This window comes from Petaurus breviceps, unplaced genomic scaffold (genome assembly GCF_028583685.1).
Source record: "Petaurus breviceps papuanus isolate PSGF00001 unplaced genomic scaffold, PetGlider_PUasm1.0 90879, whole genome shotgun sequence".
Taxonomy (NCBI): Eukaryota; Metazoa; Chordata; class Mammalia; order Diprotodontia; family Petauridae; genus Petaurus; species Petaurus breviceps.
Window position 1 is genome coordinate 1,069,230 of NW_027187368.1, and position 6,839 is coordinate 1,076,068.

Consider the following 6,839-nt stretch of genomic DNA (forward strand, 5'->3'; position numbering starts at 1 on the left):
TATAATGATGAGGAAGTGGCCTTTGTTCCTGGCAATGACATTCTTTTGTTGCATTAAATCTTGAATTAAGTTCAATTGGGGATGACATCTGCCCTCCCCGTTAGCAGAGTCACTCTATTTAGAAATTAGATTTGAAGCTGAAGTAAAAATTTATGATAGAAGAAGCTAGTGGAAGCCATTTTAGTGGTTGTGTCCCTTAGCAGGGCTTACATTTTTTTCACTTGTAGCCCCTAAGTGCTTCTTAAATCCCATATAGGGTCGTGACCCACAGTTTAAGAAGTGCTTGCTACTTACAGTCTTGCTTCCTTAACTGCCGTTTTTATGCCTTTAAAAGGTTTGTAAAATGTCTTCCCTACAACAGCCCCATGAGGAAAACAGTACAATAATGACTATGCACATTTTGAAGATGAGAAAACTGAGGCTCTGAATGATGAAGTCTTTTGCCCTTAGTTTCGAAACAATAAATCCTTGTTGAACACTTAACAGTGTGTGGAGTACTCTGCTCTGCTTCAGGAGACACTGTTCAGATATGACCTAGTACTTACATGGAGCTTATAAGCTAAGGCATTAGAACACTAACCCCAATAGCTGTGATGCACAATATTATACAGTAAAAGTGTCCTAGGGAGTTACAAAACAAAATACTATGTGAAGTCTGAGAGGGAAGGTTGTTACTAAAGTGGGAAATAGGTAGAAGTTTCATGGAGTCAGTGGCATTTGGGTTTGAAGAAGCCTGAGAATTCAACTGTCAGGGAGAGGATTTCAACTTGGTCCTTTAGGCTATGTCTGGTACTTTTAATAGCCCTATGTTGCCAATTTTTCATCTCAACTCCAGGAATCTAATATATCAATCTGCAGACTCCTTCCAGCAATGCACATAGGAATGCACAAGTTACCTATGTAGTTTACCTCCTGGGGCTGACATCCTGGGGAGAAGCCTCTGCAATTTTAGCTAGTCCGGGCCTCAGATGAAAGTCATCCAACAGACTTATGGTATACTCATGCCTTTGCATCTTGGTAGGACCTGCCAGAGCCCTTTCCTGTAATAGTTTTCAGGAACCCAGAGGTCATATCTATGCCAAAAAGAGCCATCTTAAGGAAACTTTAATAGAGATACAATCCTAGTCATTAAAAATGAAATATATACAGAGCAAAATAGCCAAGTCTAGATTTTCATAAAATTAATACATAAATTCTGGTGTTTTAGACATGTTACATGTGTATCCTCTTGGGAGATGTTTGTATACATATTCAGTGCTATGGTAGTAAGAATTTAACTTGATTTCTAAAACCAGGACTCACAACACTTTATTTTGGATAAGGGGACATAGATTCTTATAGAGAGAAGGATCTTAGAAATCATCTGCTCCATTCTCAACTGAACTGGAACCCTTTATTTAATACTTCCATTGCCAGGGAGCTCACTTTTCTCCTAAGACAACCCATTCCATTGGGTATGGTAGGAAGTTCTTAAACAGAGCCAATATCTTCCTCCTTATACCTTTCACTCACGAGTCCTAGTTTTGCCTCTTAAAGAATCAAGTAGAAGAAGTTGACTTCCTTTTCCTCACAAAAGCTCTTCGAATAGTTGAAAATAGTGACTGACTCTTCTCCACCCCAAAGTGTCATGGACTAAATATAAGTAAATAGCAAGATAACCAGGCAATCTACTCAGATGGCTCTCTCTGTCTAGAATAGGGAATAAAGACCCTTGGCCACTTAAACACCATAGCATTAAAAACAGGAGAGCATGAGGGGGTAGTCAGTGTGGTGGAAGGAGGGCTGGGTTTGGAATGATAGGAACTTGGTTTGATCCCCAAATTTGCTACATATTATTTATGTGATCTTGTGTATATAGCTTTTACTCTTTGGGCTTCAGTTTCTTTATCTATAAAATGAACAGATTTGGATTAGATAATTTTTAAAGTCCTTTCCAACTATAAATCCTATGATGTTATGAATGGACCAGATGACCCTATTTTACCTTAGTGAAAAGTAGCTCTAGGAATAGGTAAAGCAGAAATAGGGGCTATAACCTAGCATGACCACAGGAGGGCAGCAGAGGAGAAGGAATGATGAGAGGGAAACCCTTTTGACTTGCAAAAAACTCTTGCACTCAGTAGACAGATAAGGCTCATATACAAGCCATAGCAGCAATAACAATGACAATAACAACATATAGTGCTTTTAAGGTTTTCAAAGTCTTTTATCTCTTATTTGATTCTCAACAAACCCTATTAAGTCAGTGCTACTGGGATTATTCCTATTTGCAAGATGAGAATACTACTATATAGAAAAGTTCTGACTTACCCATGGTCTAATAAGCTTATAAGTGTTACAGCAAGTTTTAACTAGTTTTAGTTAGTTTTTGGATAAGAAGTTCAAAAAATCCATTCACTTTTTAAATTAAGCACAAGAGATACAAAACTATTGAATAGATTTATTTGAAAAATATTGAAAAAAATTTTTTTTGAGTTGCAAATTCTCTCCCTTTCTTCCATCCCTTCCGCAGCTACTGAGAAGGCAAAGAAAGTGTTATCAATTATACATGTGAAATCAGGCAAAACATTTCCATGTTAGCTATGTTGCAAAAAAAAAATTCAGAAAAAATTATGCTTCAATCTACACTCAGACTCAATCAGTTCTGTCTCACCCATGGTCTAATAAGCTTATAAGTGTTACAGCAAGTTTTAACTAGTTTTAGTTAGTTTTTGGATAAGAAGTTCAAAAAATCCATTCACTTTTTAAGTTAAGCACAAGAGATACAAAACTATTGAATAGATTTATTTGAAAAATATTTATTGAAAAATATTTTTTTGAGTTGCAAATTCTCTCCCTTTCTTCCATCCCTTCCACAGCTATTGAGAAGGCAAAGAAAGTGTTATCAATTATACATGTGAAATCAGACAAAACATTTCCATGTTAGCTATGTTGCAAAAAAAAAAAAATTCAGAAAAAATTATGCTTCAATCTACACTCAGACTCCATCAGTTCTGTCTCTGGAGGTAGATAGCATTTTTTATCAAAAGGCCTTCAGAATTGTCTTGGATTATTGTATTGTTCAGAATAGCTCAGTCAGTCACACTTGATCACGATAACAATATTGCTATCTGTGTACAACGTTCTGGTTCTTTTCATTTCACTTTGCATCAGTTCATTTGAGTCTTCCCAGGTTTTTCTGAAACCATCCTGTTTGTCATTTCTTATAACACAATAGTATTCATCATAATCATATACCACAACTTGTTTAGCCATTCCCCAAATGGACATTCTTCAATTTCCAATTCTTTTTTTAAATTAGTTTTTTATTTTAAATTTACTTATTTTTAGTTTTCAACATTCATTTCCACAAGATTTTGAGTTACAATTTTTTTCTCCCCATCTTTCCCCTACCCCCACCCCAAAATAGCAAGTCTACTGAATACGCCTTTCCCCAATCTGTTCTCTCTTATATCACCCCCCATAACCCCCCTAACTTTCTAGTAAGGCAAGATGGGTTTCTATACCCCAGTACCTGTATATCTTATTTCCCAGTTGAATGCAAAAAACAAATTTTTAAACACTTGTTTTTAAAACTTTCAGTTCCAGATTTTTCCCCTTCTTCCCTCCTCACTCATCCACACTGGGAAGATAAGCATTCAATATAGGTTGTACATGTGTAGTTACCGAAATAATTTCCATAGTAGTGATGTTGTGAAAGACTAACTGTATTTCCCTCCATTCTATTCTGCCCCCCACTTATTCTATTTCTCCTTTGACCCTATCCCTTTTCAAAAATGTTTGCTTCTAACTACCCTCTCCCCCAATCTTCCCTCCCTTCTATCATCCCACCTCTTATCTCATACCCCCCTATTTTCCTATAGGGTGAGATACTCAATTGTGTGTGTATGTTATTCCCTCCTTAAGCCAAATTGAATGAGAATGAGGTTGTCCCATTCCCTTTCACTTTCCTGCTCTTCCCCTCCTTTGTAACAGTTTTCTCTTGCCTCTTTTATATGAGATACTTTATCCTAATCTATCTCTCCCTTTCTCCTTCTCCCAATAAATTCCTCTCTCACCTCTTAATTTTGTTTTTTAAATATCGTCCCTTTATATTCAACTTGTGCCCTCTATGTATACATGAACATACATATGCCCACACTCACATATGTATTTATATACACATACACCCTCCTATACATATATATATATGTATACACACACACACATATATTCCCTTCAACTATCCTCATACTGAGAAAAGTTTTATGAGTTACAATTATCGTTTTTCCATGTAAGAATGTAAATAGTTCAACTTTAATAAGTTCCTGGGGGCAGCTAGGTGGCGCAGTGAATAGAGCACCACTGGTCCTGAAGTCAGTAGGACCTGAATTCAAATTTGGCTTCAGTCACTTAACACAAAACTAGCCGTGTGACCTTGGGCAAGTCACTTAACCCCAATTTCCCTACTTCCCCCCCTCCAAAAAGCAAAAACAAAACAAAACACTTTAATAAGTTCCTTATGATTTCTTTTGCCTATTTACCTTCTCATGCTTCTCTTGCTTCTTGTATTTGAAAGTCAAGTTTTCTGTTCAACTCTGGTTTTTTTCAGCAAGAATGCTTTAAAATCCTCTATTTCATGGAATGACCATATTTTTTTCCTGTAGCATCATACTCAGTTTTTCTGGGTAGGTGATTCTTGGTTTTAGTCCTAGCTCCTTTGACCTCAGAAATATCATATTCTAAGCCCTTCAATTCCTTAATGTAGAAGCTGCTAGGTCTTGTGTTATCCTGATTGTGTTTCCACAATACTCAAATTGTTTCTTCCTGACTGCTTGCAGTACTTTCTCCTTGACCTGGGAACTCTGGGATTTGGCTATAATATTCCTAGGAGTTTTCTTCTTGGAATCTTTTTCAAGAGGTGATTGGTGAATTCTTTCAATTTCTATTTTGCCCTCTGGTTTTAGAATATCAGGGCAATTTTTCTTGATAATTTCTTGAAAGATGGTGTCTAGGCTCCTTTTTTGATCATGGCTTTCAGGTAGTCCAATAATTTTTAAATTATCTCTCCTGGATCTATTTTCCAGGTCAGTAGTTTTCCTATGAGATATTTCACATTGCCTTCTATTTTCTCATTGTTTGGATCTGTTTTATAGTCTCTTGATTTCTCATAAATTCATTATCTTCCAATTGCTCCAATCTAATTTTGAAGGAATTATTTTCTTCAGTGAGTTTTTGAAAGTCCTTTCCCATCTGGCAAATTTGGCTTTTTAAGGCATTCTTTTCCTCATTGGATTTTTGGGCCTCTTTTGCCATTTAAGTTAGTCTATTTTTTAAGGAGTTATTTTCTTCAGTGTATTTTTGGGTCTCCTTTAGCAGGCTGTTGATTTGCTTTTCATGATTTTCTTGCATCATTCTCATTTCTCTTCCCAATTTTTTCCTTCACTTCTCTTACTTGATTTTTAAAATCCTAAATCCTTCTTGAGCTCCTCCATGGCCTTTAACCAATTCATATTTTTTCTTGGAGGCTTTTGATGCAGGAGTTCTGACTTTGCTGTCTTCCTTCTGCTCCATGTCTTGATCCTTTTTGTCCCCAAAAAAGGATTCTATGGTCTGTTTGTGCTTCCATTGCTTGCTCACCTTGCCAGCCAGTTACTTGACTTTTGAGCTCTTTGCCATGGTAGAACTCTGCTTCCATAATGGAGAGAGCTATGTCCCAAATCTCTGGAGTTTTCGTAGCTGCTGGACCTATTAGGAGGGCACCATCACTACAGCCCCCACAAGCTCTGGCTCACTGGTCACACACCCTAGGACCTCCACTCAGACCACAATCCAGATCGAAGCAGGTCAAAGTAAGAGCTATTACCCTCTGAATGGTCTCTTGGTCCTCCTATGATCTGCAGGCCAGGAGCTCTGGAAGCAGCCATTGTGGTGGCTCCACTGCATCTCCAGCCACTTCTTGCCCAGGGGCAGGGGCCAGACCTTGCTTTTCAGTCCCCCCCTGTTTCAACAGAGCTCCCCACTAACCTTTTACTTTGTCTTTGACATTTATGGGTTGAGAAGTCTGGAAACCACCACAGCTACTGATGATTTACTCTCCTGAAGTCTGCTCCAGTGGCTGCTGGTTGGGGCTACCCTGGGGCTGGAACCACGCAGCTCATGCTGGACTGCGCTTGGCTATCGGTGCACTGTGATAGACACTTCCTGTCTGCCTGCCAGGCTTCCTTCAGTGGGAAATTTGTTTCTTTCTGTCTCTTTGTGGGTTCTATAGCTCTAAAGTTTATTTAGAGTCATTTTTTACATGTATTGGGATTGGAGTGGGAGCCCACTCCAAGTTTGTGCTTGTACTCTGCCATCTTGGCTCCACCTCCAATTTCCAATTCTTTACCACCACAAAAAGAGCTACTACAATATTTAGGTACATTTGGATCTTTTTTTGTTTTTCTTTTATTTCTTTGAGATACAGACCTAGTAGTAGTAGTATTGGTTGGATCAGTTTACAATTCCACCAACAGTGCATCAGTGTCCATCTCATCTCTGGAGTTAACAAATTAAAAAAAAAAACTATTTCTATTCCATATCATGACCAATGAAGAAAGAGGCAAAGGGGAGAGAAGAAAGGGTGGGGGGGGGGTCAAAGAAGGCAGAAGCAAAGAAATGAGAGAAAAGGATTTCGAGGAAGAGTAAAAGGGCCAAAATGAAGAATAATGAGTTAGTTAGAAAGATGAGACAACAAGAATATCAGGAAATGCTGACTTTGCCCAACTAGGGATATGTCAGCAAATGAGAAAGAACCTAGGGATTTCAGGCAGGCACCATAGCCTAGCAAAATCTGTATTTCAGACAGATTTGTAAAAAAA